General features: G+C 45.9%; 1 protein-coding gene across 49 annotated transcripts in view; it reads left to right on the forward strand.

The window, feature by feature from the left end:
• Window positions 1-19,097, forward strand: part of SORBS1 (sorbin and SH3 domain containing 1) — a 240,550-nt gene that overhangs the window by 27,630 nt on the left and 193,823 nt on the right. The window contains exon 1 of one of the 49 annotated variants that reach the window (XM_060286528.2): window positions 9,586-9,664. The exons of the other annotated variants lie outside the window; for them this stretch is intronic. The gene's annotated coding sequence lies outside the window, so the exon portion shown is untranslated. Of the gene's footprint in view, window positions 1-9,585; window positions 9,665-19,097 lie in introns of those variants that run through there. 49 annotated transcript variants of the gene reach the window in all.

Genomic DNA, 19,097 nt, shown 5'->3' on the forward strand with positions numbered 1-19,097 from the left:
AACCAAACTCATGAGCGCCTGCTATATGAGTGGTGATGCAGAAATGAATGGGATTCAGTCCCTGCCCTGCAGATGCTCACAGGCAGAGGTGACTAGAGCTCTGTTTAAGAAGCTAGCTTGCTGTCTGCTGCCCTAGGGGTTGGCCCTGCCCTTCAGCAACTGTGGCATCTGTTTATACTTATGGATTTCTTCCTGGTGGAGCCAGCCCTGGATTTAGGAAGTTGGACTTGGGCAAGGAAGGTACTATCACCTCTCTGGGCTTTACTTTTTTCACTTATTTATAAAAATGGCTGTTGGACCAGGTCAGTTTTCTCAAGCAGTGGCCTAGGGACCACCTGCCTTAGAACGTCACAGGGTGCTCCTTGAAATACTGGGTCCTGGGGAGGGGTGGGGGGTAGCTCCTCTCCCCATTCATATACTGTCAGACTCTTGGGTGTGGGTCCTGGGATTCTGCTTCTAACAGGCACTGCAGCTGATGCTTAGACATCTTAGAGTTTGGGGAGCTGGGCTACATGATCTCAACCTCTGATCCTTTCAGCCCTAATCTCCTCAGCCATATATATGACCACAGGAACTGGAAAAATAAAATGTTAGCTCACTTGATATTTTATCCTAGGTCTGATGCCTTCAGCAAACTGGCCCATTAGTTTAGGTGTCCTAATTCTTTTTTTTTTTTTTTTTTTTTGGCGGTACGTGGGCCTCTCACTGTTGTGGCCTCTCCCGTTGCGGAGCACAGGCTCCGGACGTGCAGGCTCAGTGACCATGGCTCACAGGCCCAGCCGCTCCGCGGCATGTGGGATCCTCCCGGACCGGAGCACGAACCCGTGTCCCCTGCATCGGCAGGCGGACTCTCAAGCACTGCGCCACCAGGGAAGCCCTAGGTGTCCTAATTCTTGACGGTGTGTGCTTGTGAAGTGTTCAGCAGGCTGGCTTTGATATTCCTTGAAGAAGAAAAGCCTTGTTAACATGCACCTGAATGTGACCGTCAGAATCTGTTTATGAGCTGAATCATTGCAATAAACACCCATCTCAGCTTTTCAACTCTGGCTTTGGAGTGTTTGCCCAGCTTCCCTTTTCTGAGTCATTCTGCCTCGGCTCCTGCATTCTGACGAGGTCATTTGCATCGTCTAACATGGAGCCACAGGTTTCACCTTCTCTTTGACAAACGGCATCTCCGCTTTGCTTCCCCTCCGATCCTGATCATCTTTGTGAAGTTATTAAGGGAGGCTCATAATTTTTTAATAGCTGCTACGCGTGTTCCCCTTGTTTTTGGTATTGTGTCTGAAAACACAGTTTTTAGTGTTCAAAGCAAGTAAATTAGGGCTTTATATGGCTGGCTGGGAGTCTTCCCCAGTTTCTTATCCTTTCCCCTCAGAAATCTCCTAATAGCCCCTAAGATTCCACAGTGCTGGTGACTTTGCGAAGCTGTTGCCTGAAAACCGCTCTCAGCCTGACCCCTTCATATCACTCAGGTGTGAAAGAAATGGTCTTAGGTGAGGGCGTTGTATTTTGTCCCTTCATAAAGATAAAACCTTGGCACCTAGGATTTTAGATCTTAAAAATTAAGATCTTGGCTCACTTCTCATTCTGTTAATCTGTGCTGTGGTTTTCCTTGTGAAGGTTGACCTGTAAACACAGAATTTTACACTAGTAAATTCTGGTGAAGCCCTCCACATTACCCAGGTGGAAGAAATCCAGAGCTGTCCTGAAACTGCGAAAAGTGGTAAACGTAGGTGTGCTGCCCCAGAGGACAGGGCCGGCGTGAGTCTCCCCTGTATTCCCCGAGGTTCTTGTGCAATTCTCTGCCCACAGTGGGTGCCCAATAGGTGGCTGCTTGAAGAATGAATTTTAAAAATATGATAGACCAGTAATTAAACTGGTGAAGACATGGAATTAAAAGGGGGGGAATCAGTGTGATTTTGAATTTGCCCTTGGATATTCATTAAGTTTAATTTTCATGGAAATACCAGTTAAATGCAGGATTAGTTGCAGTGCAGACTGGCAGAGAGGAGAAGAGGCAGACGTCGTCGGCATTTTAAGTACTTTGGTACCTCTGTTAGTTGTTTGTTATTTGCCAGTCATTTTGTTAGATAATTCCCAGGGACTGACTGATGAGCCCCCTTCATTTTGTGTCCAGGGAAACTGAGGCACAGGAGTGAAGTAATTTCTCTAAATTTATGTGGTGAAGCTGTTGGCAGGCTAGTGGACCCATACTGAAGAAGGATTTAGAGAGTACCTCCTCTCTACTGGGGTGCACGAGAATCAAAGTTTAGCTTTGCAGAAATTGTTAGAGGTGAAGGAGGTTCCCTTGGAACGTAGAATTGCTTTGTGACATTTCTGTCCCTTGGCTTGTTGGCTTCTGCTGGTGTCTCTCCAAGGAAGGGGAGCTCACTATTCACTGAGGCAGTTCATTTTATTTTTGAATGCTTCTAATTATTAGAATTCTTTAATATGAGTTGTCATCAACTCGTCTTATAATTTCCTCCTTTGGGCACCATGTCTCAGTAACAAGATAGACAAGGTTCTTGCCTCCTGGAGTCTGGTATTCGTATAGTAGAAGGAGCATTGAACTAGATGTCAGCAGTACAAGGCAAAGACATTTATTAAAAAAAAAAAGAAAGAAAGAAATGAAAGTTTTGTATCACTTGCAACCTGTATGAACTTGGCTAAGACACTTGAGTGTCTGTTCTCACTTCATTTTGCAGAGGACATTATCCCATTGGACCTTCCAAAGCAGTGAACGTTCACTGGGGTGACGTGCCTTGTAAAATGTTAATTGTTATCTATTACAAGGAGTAGCGGTAGCTCTTGCTTCCAGAGCAGTAGTTCTCAAAGCGTGAGCCAGCTGCATCAGCATCACCTGGGAAGTTGCTAGAAATACAAACTCCTCAGCACCACCCCAGAACTGCTGACTCAGAAACTCGGGGGTGGGGTGGGGCTTGAAAATTGTTTTAGAAGGGTTCCAGGTGAGTCCAATGCCTGCCCTTGTTGGAGAGCTACTGTAGACCGGGGCAGCAGTTCTCAGCCCTCACTGCATATTGGATTCACCTGAGAGAACCTGTACGTGCTGCGTCCTGCGTCAGAAGCTGAAGGCGGAGCTTCTGCAGAAGCTGCTTGTGTGATTCACGTCTGCAGCCGGGAGTTGGGGGGGCTGAGGAGCACAGACGGTTGAGCTGCCCAGTTTGGTCTCAGTCTTGGCTGTGCCCCTTATCAGCTTTGTGGCTTTTGGCAAGAGGACTCTGGCCTCAGTTTGCTTGTCTGCGTAAAAATGCCCATCCCTTAGGGCTGTCGTAAGAGTCATGTGGGATGATGAGTTTAAGTATCCGAGGATGTGTCCCGGCTGTGGTGAGTAAGGACGGAACTTACTGGTGGTGGCCCTGGGTATTTGAAGGTGACGGTTCTCATTTCTCCACACTAAGGCTCTTTGCCTTTTCCTTCTAGGGCGTAATTTCTAGCCCCCTCTTTTGGGAAACCCCATTTTGTCCATGACTCTCTTTAAAAGGCAGTGTCCCATTTGACAATACCCGTCGCAACTACAAATGCAGCCACTTTTTGTCCTTGTAATTCCAGTTTTTGGAATTTGTTCTACAGGTATGTCTGCATATGTGAGAAATGATGTGTTTGTTTCTTATAACATGATTTGCAGAAGCAAAAGACTGGGATAACCTAAATGTTCATCAATCTAGGGTCTCCAAGCTTTTGAACCCTGGCTGTGGAAGAGAATGAGGCTGCTTCTCAGGTACTGGCGTAGAACTCTATAGGATATGTTTTTTAAGTGAAAGAGGAGAATATATGCTTATTTGCTTGTATATACATGCAGTGCATTTGAAAGAGTACAACAGAAATGGGTAATGTTGGTTGCCTCTGAGGAGGAGACTGGGTGGAATAAAGATTTTTCACTATAACCTATTGGGTGCTTTTTATTTATTTTTAAAATAAGTTTAATTTTTGGCTGTGTTGGGTCTTCGTTGCTGTGCACGGGCTTTTCTCTGGTTGCGGCGAGTGGGGGCTACTCTTGTGTTGCGCGGGCTTCTCACTGTGGTGGCTTCTCTTGTTGGGAGCACAGGCTCTAGGCGCACGGGCTTCAGTAGCTGTGGCTCATGGGCTTCAGAGCGCAGGCTCAGTAGCTGTGGCGCACGGGCTTAGTTGCTCTGCGGCATGGGGCATTTTCCTGGACCAGGACTCGTACCCATGTCGCCTGCATTGGCAGGCGGCTTCCTAATCACTGCGCCACCAGGGAAGCCCCGGGGTGCTTTTTAAATGCTGTGATTTTAACCCGCTAAAAAATTAAAAGTGTGGTGTCCTAGCTGAATCCTGCGCTCGTGGCCTGACCATTGTGGGATAGAGTGGGAGTATTACCATTTTCTTCCATGAACTGGACCCTGTCCTACTTTTGATGCCGTTTAAGATTGCCTTACTCTTGGCACTGTGAGCTCCGATGAACCTTGCGGTCAGAGACTGCACCCAGCTCTGTTTCACGTGGATGGTTGCCAGGGCAGGTCTCATGGACTCGAGGAAGTTTCGAACTGCCCCCGCCCAGCCTGTACTTGCACAACAGGCTTTGTTTTTGGCCCAGAATGCTGGGCTGTCGGGACCGTTTGAATCTTGATTCTGCTGGCTATAACGTTAGCTCCTCTTTGCTGTTTTGTGCCGTCTGGGGAGTTGGTGAGCCTGCCTCCTGAGTCTGTCTTTTGTCAAGTCATTGTTGAGAAGACATTGGACAGGGTGTGGCGAAGAATCGAAAACTGTGTTGTGCTGTCGGTAACCTTTCTCTAGCTCGTCATCAAGCCACTGGAGACACTAGTGTACACATCTTAGAGTGCTGACCCCTGGGCTAATAGGAGGACAGACCAGGAGCTCAGTCAGGTGTAGTAAGTGCCGTGAGAGGGCTGTGTACAAAGTACAGTGATGGCCCAAAGAGGGAGTGATGTACATTCTGTAGGGGTAGTTGTTCAGCTGGCTAGATGGGCATAGCCTTGCACAAGCTGCTTGACTACTTCACTAACTTATGTAGAAGTGAATCACAAGAGTTTTTAAAGATGCTTTGCTGAAGTCAAGATACGTGATAGCTCTCGCATTTCACCTGGTCTACCAACTTGGTAATCACAACAAGGAACAGCTGGTTGCTTTTTGGCACCGCTTGGTCATCGTGGACTCACATTGCCTCTTCCCCATGTTCATTCCTTTCTAAATGTCCCCAAACCATTTGTTCTCTACTTTTGCCAGGAATCATTGTTTGTAGTTATGAGGGCTTTTTTTATTTATATATAAATTTTTAATTTTTGGCTGCGTTGGGTCTTCATTGCTGTGCCCGGGCTTTCTCTAGTTGCAGTGTGCAGGCTTCTTATTGAAGTGGCTTCTCGTTGCGGAGCACAGGCTCTAGGTGCACAGGCTTCAGAAGTTGTGGCACATGGGCTCAGTAGTTGCGGCTCCCGGGTTCTAGAGCACAGGCTCAGTCATTGTGGTGCACGGGCTTAGTTGCTCCGTGGCATGTGGGATCCTCCCAGACCAGGGCTTGAACCCGTGTCCCCTGCATTGGCAGGCGGATTCTTAACCACGGCGCCACTGGGGAAGCCCTATCAGGGCTTTTTATTTGTAGATGTCAGGATCACCAACTTTCCTACTTTAAAATCGGGACGTTTGCCCCTGTCTCATGCCATCGGGCCCCTTTCTTCTTTTGTGATTTTGAAGTTGATCAATTGCAGTCCTAAGAAACTTTTATAGTCAGTTAAATATGCATGAAAGAAATTATACGTCGTCTAAAGAAAATTTGGAGCCACATCAAAAAGTGGACGGAATGCTAAAACCAATCAGTCATGGCACGACACTCCAGCTCAGCCCCTGCTAACATTTTGGTGTTGTTACTGCCAACTATGTGAAAAATAATCAAAGCTTACAATCAGACTGCTTGGAACGGCTGTGGTTTACAGGGGGAGCCTGACGCCTAAGCTAACGAGTAAAGTTTTTAGAGGAGGATGATTCAAGTGTGTTCAGCGGGTGGTGGAAGCATCAGGAAGAAAAGGGGTCAGCTTCATCTAGGCAAGGAGGTAGCTAGGAAAGGCTCCACAGGACAGATGACCCTTGATAAGTAAGCAGAAGTAGTAGCTGGAGGGAAAGAAAACAGAATTGTATATGAGCCACAGTCATAATCGTGTGCTAAACATACATGAAAAAAACTGCAAGGAAATGTCCCCGAATAATACCACAGTAGGAGTGTTGGCGAGTGGGGTTTTATTTTCTCTGTTTCCCAAATGGGAGTATATTGCCTCTTGTTAGTATTTTTCTTAACACCACGCACATGTGCCGGGTCTTCAGCGACTCAGGGTTAGCAGAACTTGGCTGCAGGCCTGCTGCAGAATCAGGAGCTCGGAGCCAGGCTGGCAGTGTTCACGCAGCCCTGTCATTTCCATTGGTGTTACCTGAGGTTGAAGTAGAGAAGCTAATAATACAAGGTCAGACCTTGCTTTTCTGTGCTGAGGTCTTACGTAGCAAGGTACTTTCAGAATGTTCCAGCGCCAAAGCTTGAGATAATGGTTGAGGAGGTAAGTGGCGTCACTGGGGGCACAGAGAATGTTTACATGCAGGCTTCTCCCTTCCCACTTCCCTCACTTAAAAATCATGAAAAGCAAATAGGTATTTACTGCTGTCGTTCTCTGTGATATTTCTGGCACATAGATTTTCCCACCCTCAGCATTGATTTCCACTGACCAGATCCATACACAGAAGGGAGGGGCACCTGCAACTGGGGAGGGCCCTGCCACAAGTCCTCCAGACATTGAGTCCTGTCTGATTCAACTCTACCACCAGGAAGAGGAGAAGAGTTGTTGGACTTTCCTGGGTCCAGATTTTGGCTTTGCCTCTTACTTGTCGTGAAACTGTAGGCAAGGTCTTTGAGCTCAGCTTTTCATCATTAAATTGGGATGATAAAATTGACCTCAACATTTGTAAGGATTGAACCAGGTACTTAAGCACTGGTCTAATACCTGACCTATGAACAGGTGTTGATACATCATGGCTACTCTTATTATTTGATTGTCAGCCCCTCAGGTGTGTCCTATATGTGGTTGTGCAGAAAAAACTGGCCCTGCTCTCATTATCAGTGCTTTGCACCCATGAATCTGTGTATTGACGTGAAGTTGGCAGGGAGTGGAGTGCTAGTAGTTGTGGTTGAACAACGTAAAATAGTATTCGGCAGAATTTCACTTCAGAGGTCACTTTTTTACAAAAGACTTTTTACAAGATCCCCCAGGGGCGGACTTCATGAAATGTCACGTGCTCTGTATACATCAATAAAAGCTGTGTTAAAATGGAAAACATGCATATGTTAAGTAAGGGCTCAAGAAATATGTGTTGATTGACTAGACAAACAAAAAAGGGAATAATTAGGAGCTGGGAAGAAGAAAAGGGAGAAAAGGAGGCCCCTGTGGGTTGGATCTTGGGACTGTGGAAAAGCTTCCTCCCCCCTTCCTGTCTCTCTCTGACCTATAACCACACTGGGACCTGGCTCTGAGCTTTGAGGGCCTGGAAACTTGTCTTAAAGTTAGTGATGTGACTTCATACTTTTTTTTCTGGACAGCCCCAGTTTTCCCTTTTCTACCACTCTGAGGTCCTGCTGAATTCCAGATTCAGTGTTATTGGTGACCAGAAACAAGATAAAACTAGGGAAGTAAGGTTTGCCCTCTGTTAGGGGGACCTGAAGCGTGGGAAGACTGGCTCAGAAACTTCCAGAGAAAGGATGATGAAAGAGTTAACTAGTCTCCATTTGTCTGCCTCTTAAGATGAAGAAGTCATCTGTAAATTAGGGCTGACCTGTTCAGTTGTGTGGACCAAGCTCTCTCTGTGTGCCATCCGCCTCTGCCTGCTGTGAAATATTAGCTGTATCTGAAGGTGTGGTGTGATCTTCAGTCCTCTCCCTCCATTCTTACCCTGTCATGGCTGTTTGGGGACTGGGAAGACAAGGGGTCGAGCAAAAGGGGGGATCTTAGCTCTGCGGTCTGGCACACAGTAGGTGTTTAATAAACATTCTTCCATCTCATCTGGTGCAGGACCCATCTGCGGTAAGTACATCAGATTCAGGGCCTGGATAGAACTGGAACTATCCTTTTTGTGTTTGTGTCTTTTTAACAGTAGGGTAGGTGGTATTTGGAATATTCAGGTTAGTATAATATATAAAAAACACTCAATATCTTTTTGTAGAAATGTCCATTTTAACACATTTTACAAAGAGTGAAAATCTGTTGGTCTCCGTTTAGCTGCCTACTACCCTTTCCCTAATTTGTAGAATCATAGCTTTAGATCTAATAGATTAGATCTGTCCTCAGTCTTACTGCAGTCTCTTAAGCCTCCCAGCATTTATTGCAAAATGCTGGTGGTGTTTTCATGCCCTGGCACTGCACAAGCATAATGTTTCATTTATTTTTAAATAACTTAAAATGTTTGTTTTATGAATCAAGGTATATTTTATCATTTAATTGGAAAGGGTTTGCCTCAGTATATTTAGGCATTTAAAGGCTTATTTTAGAAGCTAAAAATGTCTTTAAACTCCGTGTCTGGTAACTTACTTGGTGGTGGGGTCCACTCAGCATTTGTCAGTTTGCTTTCCTTATTTTGTAGTAGATTGGGTGCTGACGTCACACAGTTGATTGGTTAGGTTTGTTATGTCTTTGATGTCTGCTGTTTGGTAGGCGGATGGGGGTGGGGTGGTGGAATCGCACATCCCTCTTGAACAGCCTTGGTAAGTAGGGCTGGGGGAGAAGACCAAGGCTATCAAGGCAGTGTCAGGTGGTGGCAACTTGACACTAGGCTTCCTCTTTAACAGCATTCTCCTCTTTATTTTTCCTTCTCTTTTCTTCTTGCTGTATATCCCTTGTTTCTCCCTACTTTCCTGCCCCTGAAATATTTTGTGTACATTGTTAGACGTTAGTGCATCTAGGCTTGTGGTAAAGAAGAGGGCTGTGCCTTCCTTCACTCCCCCTTCTGCTCCTCATATTTCAGACTTTATTTTGATAAACATTTTAGAAAATGTCCTTGGCCATGTCCCCATGCCTTGCCGCCTGTGTAAAGGTCAGTATGGGTATTGCAAAGAGGGTGATGGCTCAGAGGTCAGCAGCCTTTCCCAAAATGGATGTCAACTATTTGTGACTCCTCTTTTGGTGCTGGGGGGTGGGGGAGGCGGTGACTGTGCTAACCCTTGGTGGGGACTGGCAGGAGGTGGTGACTTTAAGCAGGGCCAGTGGCAGCACAGACTCACGTGCTGCTGAAGCCTGGCCAGCACCAGGCTCCTTGGTTTCCGCTGTGCCCACTGCTGACTCCGCCTTTCAGCTATTGTGTTTTGTCTTCTGAAGTGTCATTCATATTGGCCATTTAGTCTGTGCTGTTCCACAGCCTTGTCATCATTGGAATTACACAACTTGAACATTTTTGACCTTGTAAGGCTTTGTGGAAGAGACTAAATTCCAGATCACTCTGTACAGCAGGGGCTGACGCTTGGGTGAGATTGTTGCTTGGATTGATGGCCTTGGTCTCTGAAGGCTGTTGTGCAGTTGGTCTTGAGTGTATGTTGAACACATCCCAGAGGGAGCTGGTGCTGCATAGAAGGCTGCTGGTGGGCATGAGCCCAAGGAAAGCTTGGGGATATAGACACCTGCTTCTTTCACAGCATACGGTATTTTTTCGATTTCCTGATGTAGGAAGGGAGGTTTGGGTTAATTAAGTGTATGGTAAACAGTCTCCTTTAGCTTGTTGCTTATCCTTGGTTTATTCCAAGCCAGTTTCAGGGGGTCTGTTCAGTAAATGCTTAAATTGGCTTTAACCATGATCATTTTGACATCTATGATAAATACGAAATAAACAAGGTCATGCATACCTTATTAGACAATTTTGAGTTTTCACCAACATATTCTTTAGATGATTTAGTCAGAAACTAGAATTATTTAACATTTTGACTTATGTATGCTTTATTTAACAAGTGCATGAAAATGCTTAATCATTTGCATGAAAAGTTAAATGATTATTTTGTAATCTGTATTTCTTAAAGTTTTATACATTACTTTCTCATTGTTCCTGAATTTGTTGTCCTATACGTATAATATATAGAAATGTGGATAATGAAAGGAAGAAAAAAAGAAAAGTCAGTGGCCTGACATTCCTTCCCTCCCCACCTGAAAGCTCAGCGTCTCTGGTTAACCTTTACTTTGGGTGAGGGAGAGCTGAGCTGCAGCGTGGCAGGGTCCTGGCAAGGGCCAGGCAGGTGTGATTTCTTGATAGGTTTTGACTGGAAGGCATTCTTATGTGCTCAGCAGGTCTCCTCTCATAATGGCCATCCAGGCCACTCTTACATTACTGGGGAGGCAGCCTCCCTGGGGCCCAGGGAGGTTAAGTGACTTACCCTGGGTCACATAGTCGTGGAAGAATCCGGAATTGTTGTCTTTCTGCAGTGTGTTTTACACCAGGTTGCGTTGGCTCACCAAAGCCCGTACGCCCTTCAGTCTGGAGAAACCTATACCCCGTGTGGGGAGAGGTAGCTGAATATGGCTCACAGCACACATTTTGCAACCTAATGTGGGTTCCATTTCTAGCTCTGCTACTTATTAACTATGTGATCATGAGTGTGTTCCTGACCTCCCTCAGTCTGTTTCCGCACCTGCAGAGTGGGAACCATGCCTACCTTGTTAGGTTTTGAGGATCACCCCGGCTGTTCCAGGATGTAGCCACTGAATACATTGCAGATTGCAGCAGCGTTTTCCATGCTTTCAGAGTTCAAGCTGGGATGAGGCTGGAGTCATTCCTCTTTAACTGGTACTGAGGTAGGGAGAGCTGCAACAAATTCCATACCTGCCTGGATCTTCACTTCATTCAGCACTTGCCCTGTCAACAAACCAAGGCCCTGGGAGATGTGTACCCATTGGAGGAGGATGCCTGTGGGTTTAATAACTTGGGGGTTTTATCATCAGCCTTTATTGACCAAGTGATAATGGCAGAGGCAGATTGATTTTTTTTTTTCTTTTAATTGGGACAGAAAGAGTTGTATGCTTCTCCAGGTAACCATGAGTCAAGACCTTGTGACTTATCTGTTCACACGCACAGCCAGCTGCACACAACCTCCTCTTCCCTTTACCCATCCCTGCTCAGCTGCCCTAGTATGATTCATTCCTCAAATATTTGAGGGCCCACTGTGTTCCAGGCACAGGGCCAAGTACCAGGGAAAGATACTGGGGAGCAGAAACAAACCTGGACCTTGACTCCATGGAGTTTATGGGGTTGTGGGGAAGGCAGACTCTAAGGGTAAAATTCTAATCATTGTAAGGCTATGAAGAACTACTTGGGGCCATGGGAACATTTTAGAGAGAGTTGACCCAAGTTGGGAGGCCAAGGAAGGTTCCCAAAGAAGTGACGATTGAGTTGAGCTGAAAAAAGGCCAGGGGAATAGGTGGGTGAGATGGGTGACCTGACCTTTGCCACACCCTGAGCCTGCCACCCTCCCTTTCTCTCTCAATCTTTTGATCTTTTAGGAGGCAGTTAATCCTCCTGCAGTCAATCCTTCTGTAATTACAAATGTACGCTTTTTTTTTTTTTTAAATTTTGACCACACCACTTGGCTTTGCGGGATCTTAGTTCCCCGGCCTGGGATTGAACCCGGGGCCCCAGCAGTGAAAGTGCCAAGTCCTAACCACTGGACCGCCAGGGAATTCCCAAATGTATGTTATTTTTTTTTTTAATTGCATAGTTTTCAGGGCAGAAACATACTATGGCGGCTACTTTGGGAGTTAATATAATCTACAAGCATTTGTTGAATGTCTACTGTGTGGCAGGCACTATACATACATTGTCATTTAATCCTCTAAACAACCCTGCCAGGTGAGTCTTACGGATGAAGAAACTGAGGCCCAGAAAGGCCATGTAACTTGGGTTTTGTCTCCTTTTAGTTAATGATGGGAAAGCTGGGATTTAAACCTTCTGGCACTGCCAAACCTGCCTATGCCCTCTTCTGCCTCTCCCTTTTGTAGATGGACTTTTGTGGCTTGATCTGAGGATCCAACCACCATCTCCAGGTTGTGTCCATGGGAAAATGTAATCTGAGTTCCAGCCTTCCAGTTTATACATGAACTTGGTGCATAGCCCATTTATCAGTTGAGGATCGTTGTCTGTGTCAGGTCAGCATTGAGACTAAGTGGATGTGTCTTGAAGTGGGTTTAAAATTGTTTTTTCAGTTCAAATCCAGAATTAATGGAGGACAGTCTTAGAAATAGTCACTTGAGGTAAGTAACAATGGGCTGGATAAAAAGGAATGTCAATATCATTCCTGCTGCCAGCAGTGTCCCTGGGGGCCATGGGAAAAAAGAAATTGGTATGGGCTGGTAACTCTTTTTTTCCAACTTTATTTTATTTATTTATTTATTTACCTTTGGCTGCGTTGGGTCTTCGTTGCTGTGTGCGGGCTTTTTCTAGTTGTGGCGAGTGGGAGCTACTCTTCTTTGCGGTGCCCGGGCTTCTCATTGTGGTGGCTTCTCTTGTTGCGGAGCACGGGCTCTAGGCACGTGGGCTCAGCAGTTGTGGCTCGCTAGAGCCTGCAGGCTCAGTAGTTGTGGTGCACGGGCTTGCTCCGCAGCATGTGGGATCTTCCCGGACCAGGGATCGAAGCCGTGTCCCCTGCATTGGCAGGCGGATTGTTAACCACTGTGCCACCAGGGAAGTCCTGGGCTGGTAACTCTTAATTATTTAGAGTTAAGTCTTGGTGACTTTCCAGTGGCTTGTCAGTGATGGCTCTGGGTGAGGGTAACTCTGTCGGTCACTCCATCTCTCTGAACCTCAGTCTCTCTACCTATAAGATGGGATAATAATTCTGCTTTATCTACCTCAGCATTGCTATGAGATTCAAACGAATTATAGGACCTTAGGATTAGAAGGGGTATCCCTAAGATATTATATTTGAAAGTGTTTTGTAGGCCTAGGTAAATGCATGCCACACTTTTGTTGACTTACCATTATGGTTCATATTAACAGTGTAAAACACTGGTTCTCAAACTTTAGCTGTTTATTAGAATTACCTTCAGAGCTCATTAAGCTACAGGTTGTTGGGCTCCTCCTCCAGAATTTCTGATTCAGTAGCTCTAGAGTGGGACCAGAGGATTTGTATTTCTAATACGTTCCCACATAATGCTGATGTTGCCGGCCACCTTGCTCATGCCACTCAGATGTGCAGCTGCTTGGCTCTGCCGCTCCCTCAGGCCTAGGGAGAGACAGGTGAAACCCACTGACCCTTGGGGGATGGTGAGTGTAGATGTCAGTTCCAGACCATGTGGTAACCAGACAGAGTAAGTGGGCATTAGCCAAGTGGCTGTGATGTCTGGAGTTGGGTGGAAGCACTTCACTGTTTCCTTGGAATCCCTTAGGACTTGGTAGTCACCACTTCTCAGGGCTGTGGTGCGGGGGGCAGAAGGAACCTATTGCAGGGGGCTTTGGGCCAAACTTGGACAGTCCCATCCACATGGGTGAACTCCTCCATTCTTTTTTTTTTAATTTTAATTTTTTATTTACTTATTTTTTTGGCCGCTCTGTGCAGCTTGTGGGATCTTAGTTCCCCAACCAGGGATCAGACCCGGGCCCTGGCAGTGAAAGTGCTGAGTTCTAACCACTGGATCTCCAGGAAATTCCTGAACTCCTCCATTCTTGAGGCTGGCCCAGATCCACTCAAACTCAAGCCCTCTTTGGCTCCTGTAAAGAAATTCCCTTTCTTCTGATCTTCCAAGGTTGCAGTGGAGCGAGAGTCTCCGTGTTGGGCTGGGTGGTCATCATCACATTCTCTCTCGTGCTAAGAGATTTCCCACTGATTGTTCCAGCCTCTTTCTTCTCTCTCTTCACATGTGTGGTTTCTGCTTAAATCTCTTTCCTCATTGAGGCACCCAACCTTTTCCTAGTTACCCCCATGTCAGAAGAGGACAGGCCGGAACAGGCTAGCAGTAGTTCTCACATTTTTGGGGTCACATTGAGTAACGGGTTAAAGACAGAGATTCCCTGGCCATGCCCTCAAAGATTCTGATTTCTCAGGTCTAGAGAGATTGTAGGGGTTCTGATGCCAGAATCTGAAAACCATACTTAGGGAAATAACTAAAGAGATTTTGACTTGCTTTTCAGTCTGCTAGCATGTGGTGAGCACCACTTTTACACTGACCACCCCAGAGCCCCTGCTTGGTCATCTGTCCCGCTTAGAGTCTCCCACCTTGGAATCTGTATTCCAGCCCCGAGAGAGACAAAGCCGTGGGGCTGGAAGGGGAGGGGGTTTGCTTAATGGTTACTTTCTTGGTCGACCAACAGATGACCTGACCTTTGGTTTCTCTGAGAAGAAAACCTCAGGGTATCTGTTTTGCCCTCTAAAAGAGGTCTTTCACCTAGAGTGTATTTCCCAGTGCAAGGTCTGGGTGACCTTTGTAGCCCATATTTGCTCCATTCTCACAACTTTTTGTGACTGAAAATGGTTTTTAAGATTTTTCTTTTCCTTTATATGGCTGGCTGACTAGCTGTCACTGGGCTGATTTTTATCTCAAACTATATTGTAAGCATCCTCGGAGTTAAGATGTCTGCATGGTGCTGGGCATACAGATGTCTAATGGTGGGATAGGTAGGTTTACCATGATGCTTCTGGGCTGGATTGGGCTGGGCTGGCCACTGCTTGATCCTTACACAGATCTCAAAACCATGACAGTAAGGGTCTAAAACTGGCTTGATCTCTACTGTGTCTCTTAGCTGGAAAGTCATTTTTAGTACAGGCCCTTGAGGATTACCGTCACCAAATAGTACTTCCAAGGAAAGAGCCCAAGGCAACTGAAGACCAAGGTTTTCACCCAAAATAGACCAGCATCAGGAAGGGAGCTGGTCAGACAACTCTTCCACTGCATCAGCGGTTGGCAGAGGCTCCTGGCTATGACAGAGTCAGCTGGGCATCCACCAAGGCGGCGTATTACTCATAAGGCTAGTTGAGCGTGTATGAGTTTTTGTGTATGAGGGAGAAGAGAAGAAGCCCTTACTTCAGACACCATTCTTCCTGTGTCTCCCAAGGGTATACTTTTGTCCCCTTAAATGTTGCTTGTTTCTTGTTTTTTCCACATAATAGTCAATGTTCAAGATTGTGGAGAGGAAAATTCAGGAACCAGCTAAAAAACCCAGTTTTCAGAAGGGTCTGGGCAGACTCTCAGCATTTTGTCAAGGGCTCTTCTAGTCTGCATCCCTTCTGTGGTGTCATGCCCGCTCCCTCCGGCAAGATTGCTGGGTGCTTGGCCCATTTTTGCTCTCAGTCTAAAGTAACTTCTCGGTTCATTCTAGTCCTTTTTAATCTGTGACTTATTGCATTTGGGTTACTCAATTTAAAGCGAGAACATGGAATCGATTCAGTAGAACCACAGACCCAAAGACAGAGCTGTGAGAGTCCTTCCTGGAGAGCCAAACTGGCCCACAGAGATCTCGCAGCCATGTGCTGCCAGGGTCTTAAGCCCAAGTACCCCACTTCTGGATTTAATATTCTTCTCCATACCCTGAACTGCCATTGCAGAGATCCTGGTTTCCCTCCGCTCCTCCACCTGGCCACCTGAAATGTGGCCAGTAGAGAAAGAAGGGTTTCCAGGGCTGAGGCCGATGGAACCATTTAAGTTCGAGGAGACCGATGAGGAAAGGGTTGGTATTCAGATTGCATTTTCAAATGGGCTGGGAATAACACTGGCTGTGAAAACATTATCAAAAATCTGCAAAATCAACATTCTTTCTTCCTGGTAAACATGAAAGCTCGGCAGCTGCACCTCCCGCTCACGTGTTGGGCCAACTGCTGTTCGGGACATCATGCCTCCCTTGGCAGTGCATGGGATCTGACTGGAGCCAGGGTTGGCATTCCAGCTCTCGCTGTGTGGATCAGGGCGTTTCAGGGCTCTCAAAAGCTGGACCAGTCGGGTTGTCCTTGGACTTAAGCTGGGGCATATACCCATCTGTCCAGGGTTGCATGGACCCTTTGATACGGCTGTCCGTCACTAGTCAGGTTTTGCCGAGTCAAGACCCAATGCAGGCAGAAGAACTGATCCTAGTCAAAGGTGATTTGGGGGTGACTTCTTTTCCACCAGAATCCTCACCCTCTTAGTCACCTCATAACCTCTGTTATACAAGAGAATTTTGTTTATTTCAGAGAATCGGCCCACACACAGGTTTGAAGCCAGTCCAAAAGGAACATTTGCCACTGTATAAAAACTTACCTTCCTGCTCTTTGAGAACTGAACTGCCCGTTTGAGTCGCCCCTCCACACCCCCTCCCCCAGTTTCCTATATCATTTGCAGAAAACTTACTGTATGGGAATTTACTGGTTTATTTCTCAGAAACGGAGCAATTGCCTGACTTTCTTCAGGAGATACTTGGGGAAGGCAGAGCTCCCTCATTTACGCTCTTCTCTTTCTTTAAAAATTTTTTCATGTATCTTCATAGGGAAAATGGCTTGGTACTGTTACCAAGAAGAATGCACCAGTGATTAAGAACCAGTATGAGTTGTGCAAGCCTGTCAAACGGAATATACTCCTTTCTTGACAAGAACTCAGGGAAGTGCAGTAGATACTGTATCTATTGGGTACATGACCCATATGTGATCTCAGGGAAGCATCTAAGAGGAAGGATCCCATTAGGAGCCTAAAGCTAAAACGGGAAGTGAGGGCTGGGTGATAAGGCCTCAGGTGGATTCACTGCTGGCTGGATTACCAGCTCAGATTTGTATTTTCTGTGTGGGAAGCCTCTGTGGCAGACCTAGGATTGTGCCTAGGCCTGTCCTGGTCGAATATTTTTTTATCAGACACTTGGAGCTGTGGAAGTCAGCCATGGGAAGTATGCAGATCTCTGAGGGCTGGAAGAGAGAACTTATATTTCAAAGAGTGATTGGGACCCAGAAAGTTCTTTTAAGATGTATCCAACATCTGGGTTACAAAAGTCCTATAGGTATAGGATGGGGGGGTGTAACCTGATTTTAGAAGAAGCTCTTACAGGGGAAAAAAGACTGAAGACATTTTGGATGATGAGAAAAAGAGGCAGGTCCTTCTCAGAGGGATGGAGGAGTAGGTGGTGGTTTAGCTCGATGCCCTGATAATTATAGGTTTGCCTTCTGGATCTACTGATGCCCCCACTGGAGGCGGTGCTGGGCTGTGGGCATGACCCTTCCTCCTGCAGGTCCCCAGGGGAAGTGTGAGTTGGCTTTGACTTCAGTCCTCCTCCCTGGCCTCTCTGGGAAACCATCCCCTTGCCCACACAAGGCCTCTTCTACGTCTATACTGGCTTTTCCAGGCAGGGGTCAGAGCTCTTATTTCTGAGGGTTTCCTAGTCAGGCCATGTGCCCTGGGGCTACAGCTGCCTTGTTTTGTTTTGTTTTTTAAAAAAAAAGAGGTACGGGGACCTTAGAAAATGGATGAATGGAATACTTTGTGTTCTTTTTTTTTTTTTTTTTGCGGTACGCGGGCCTCTCACTGTTGTGGCCTCTCCTGTTGCGGAGCACAGGCTCCGGACGCGCAGGCTAAGTGGCCATGGCTCACGGGCCCAGCCGCTCCGCGGCATGTGGGATCTTCCCGGACCGGGGCACAAACCCGTGTCCCCTGCATCGGCAGACGGACTCTCAACCACTGCGCCACCAGGAAAGCCCTGTGTTCCTGTTCTAAACTTAAAGACCATTCTATTGTGCAAATGCAAAAAGTAATAAGAATATGATTTCAGTTCCATATTCCATCGGGTTGAGGGTGTCAGGGGAAAAGTATAGGTGTGAGAGGATGAAACAAGGAAGTGGGGTGGAGTGGGGAGGAGAGCTAGTGACAGGTGGGTGGGGAGAGAGAAGCGAAGACATGCATGGGAAGAAACAAGGCACACAGGGAGAGAGTCAGAAAACATAATTTGAGGTGAAACCAATTTCCAGTAAGGCTTCCACCCCACTGCTGCAATTTGATGTCTAAGAATACTGAAAATCACAATACCCTATCCAAAAAGTATTTTTTTCTTTGTAAATACACCATGTAGTCAAAATATGACAGCCTGGCATGCCTATCCTAATATATAGAAAAGCTTGATATTGACTGATGATATACGAAGCGAAGGCCCAAGTTATTTAATACTTTAATGAATAAAATATTCCTTCTCCAAAATCAAACAGAAACCTTATGGTCATTGGATGACTCCAAAGAGTTAAAAAAAAATTCTTCTTATTGATACATGTATGTATACATATACACATATATAAAAAGAAACTACCTCCAAATCATCCAGTGATTCTCTCTGGATGATGATTTTATAACTATTTATTTTAAGTTGGGAAATAAAATACATACATCCAAGGTATCCTAGCCCTGTTCCCTCTTTTCTTCTTTTTACAATTCGTAGTTTTGTGTTTTTTAAACATCTTTATTGGAGTATAATTGCTTTATAATGGTGTGTTAGTTTCTGCTGTATAACAAACTGAATCAGCTATACATAAACACATATCTGCATATCTCCTCCCTCTTGCGTCTCCCTCCCACCCTCCCTATCCCACCCCTCTTGGTGGACAAAAGCACCGAGCTGATCTCCCTGTGCTATGCGGCTGCTTCCCACTAGCTATTTTACATTTGGTAGTGTATATATGTCCATGCCACTCTCTCACTTCGTCCCAGCTTACCCTTCCGCCTCTCCGTGTCCCCAAGTCCATTCTCTACGTCTGCGACTTTGTCTTTATTCCTTTGTCTTTATTCCTGTCCTGAAGAAAAACGTTCTTCAGAACCTTTTGTTTTTTAAGATTCCATATGTATGTGTTAGCATACGGTATTTGTTTTTCTCCTTCTGACTTAATTCACTCTGTATGACAGTCTCTAGGTCCATCTACCTCACTACAAATAACTCAGTTTCGTTTCTTTTTATGGCTGAGTAATATTCCGTTGTATATATGTGCCACATCTTCTTTATCCATTCATCTGTTGATGGACACTTAGGTTGCTTCCATGTCCTGGCTATTGTAAGTAGAGCTGCAATGAACATTGTGGTACGTGACTCTTTTCTTTTTTTTTTTTGGCGGTACGCAGGCCTCTCACTGTTGTGACCTCTCCCGTTGCGGAGCACAGGCT

The sequence above is a fragment of the Globicephala melas genome, chromosome 16 (assembly GCF_963455315.2).
Source record: "Globicephala melas chromosome 16, mGloMel1.2, whole genome shotgun sequence".
Taxonomy (NCBI): Eukaryota; Metazoa; Chordata; class Mammalia; order Artiodactyla; family Delphinidae; genus Globicephala; species Globicephala melas.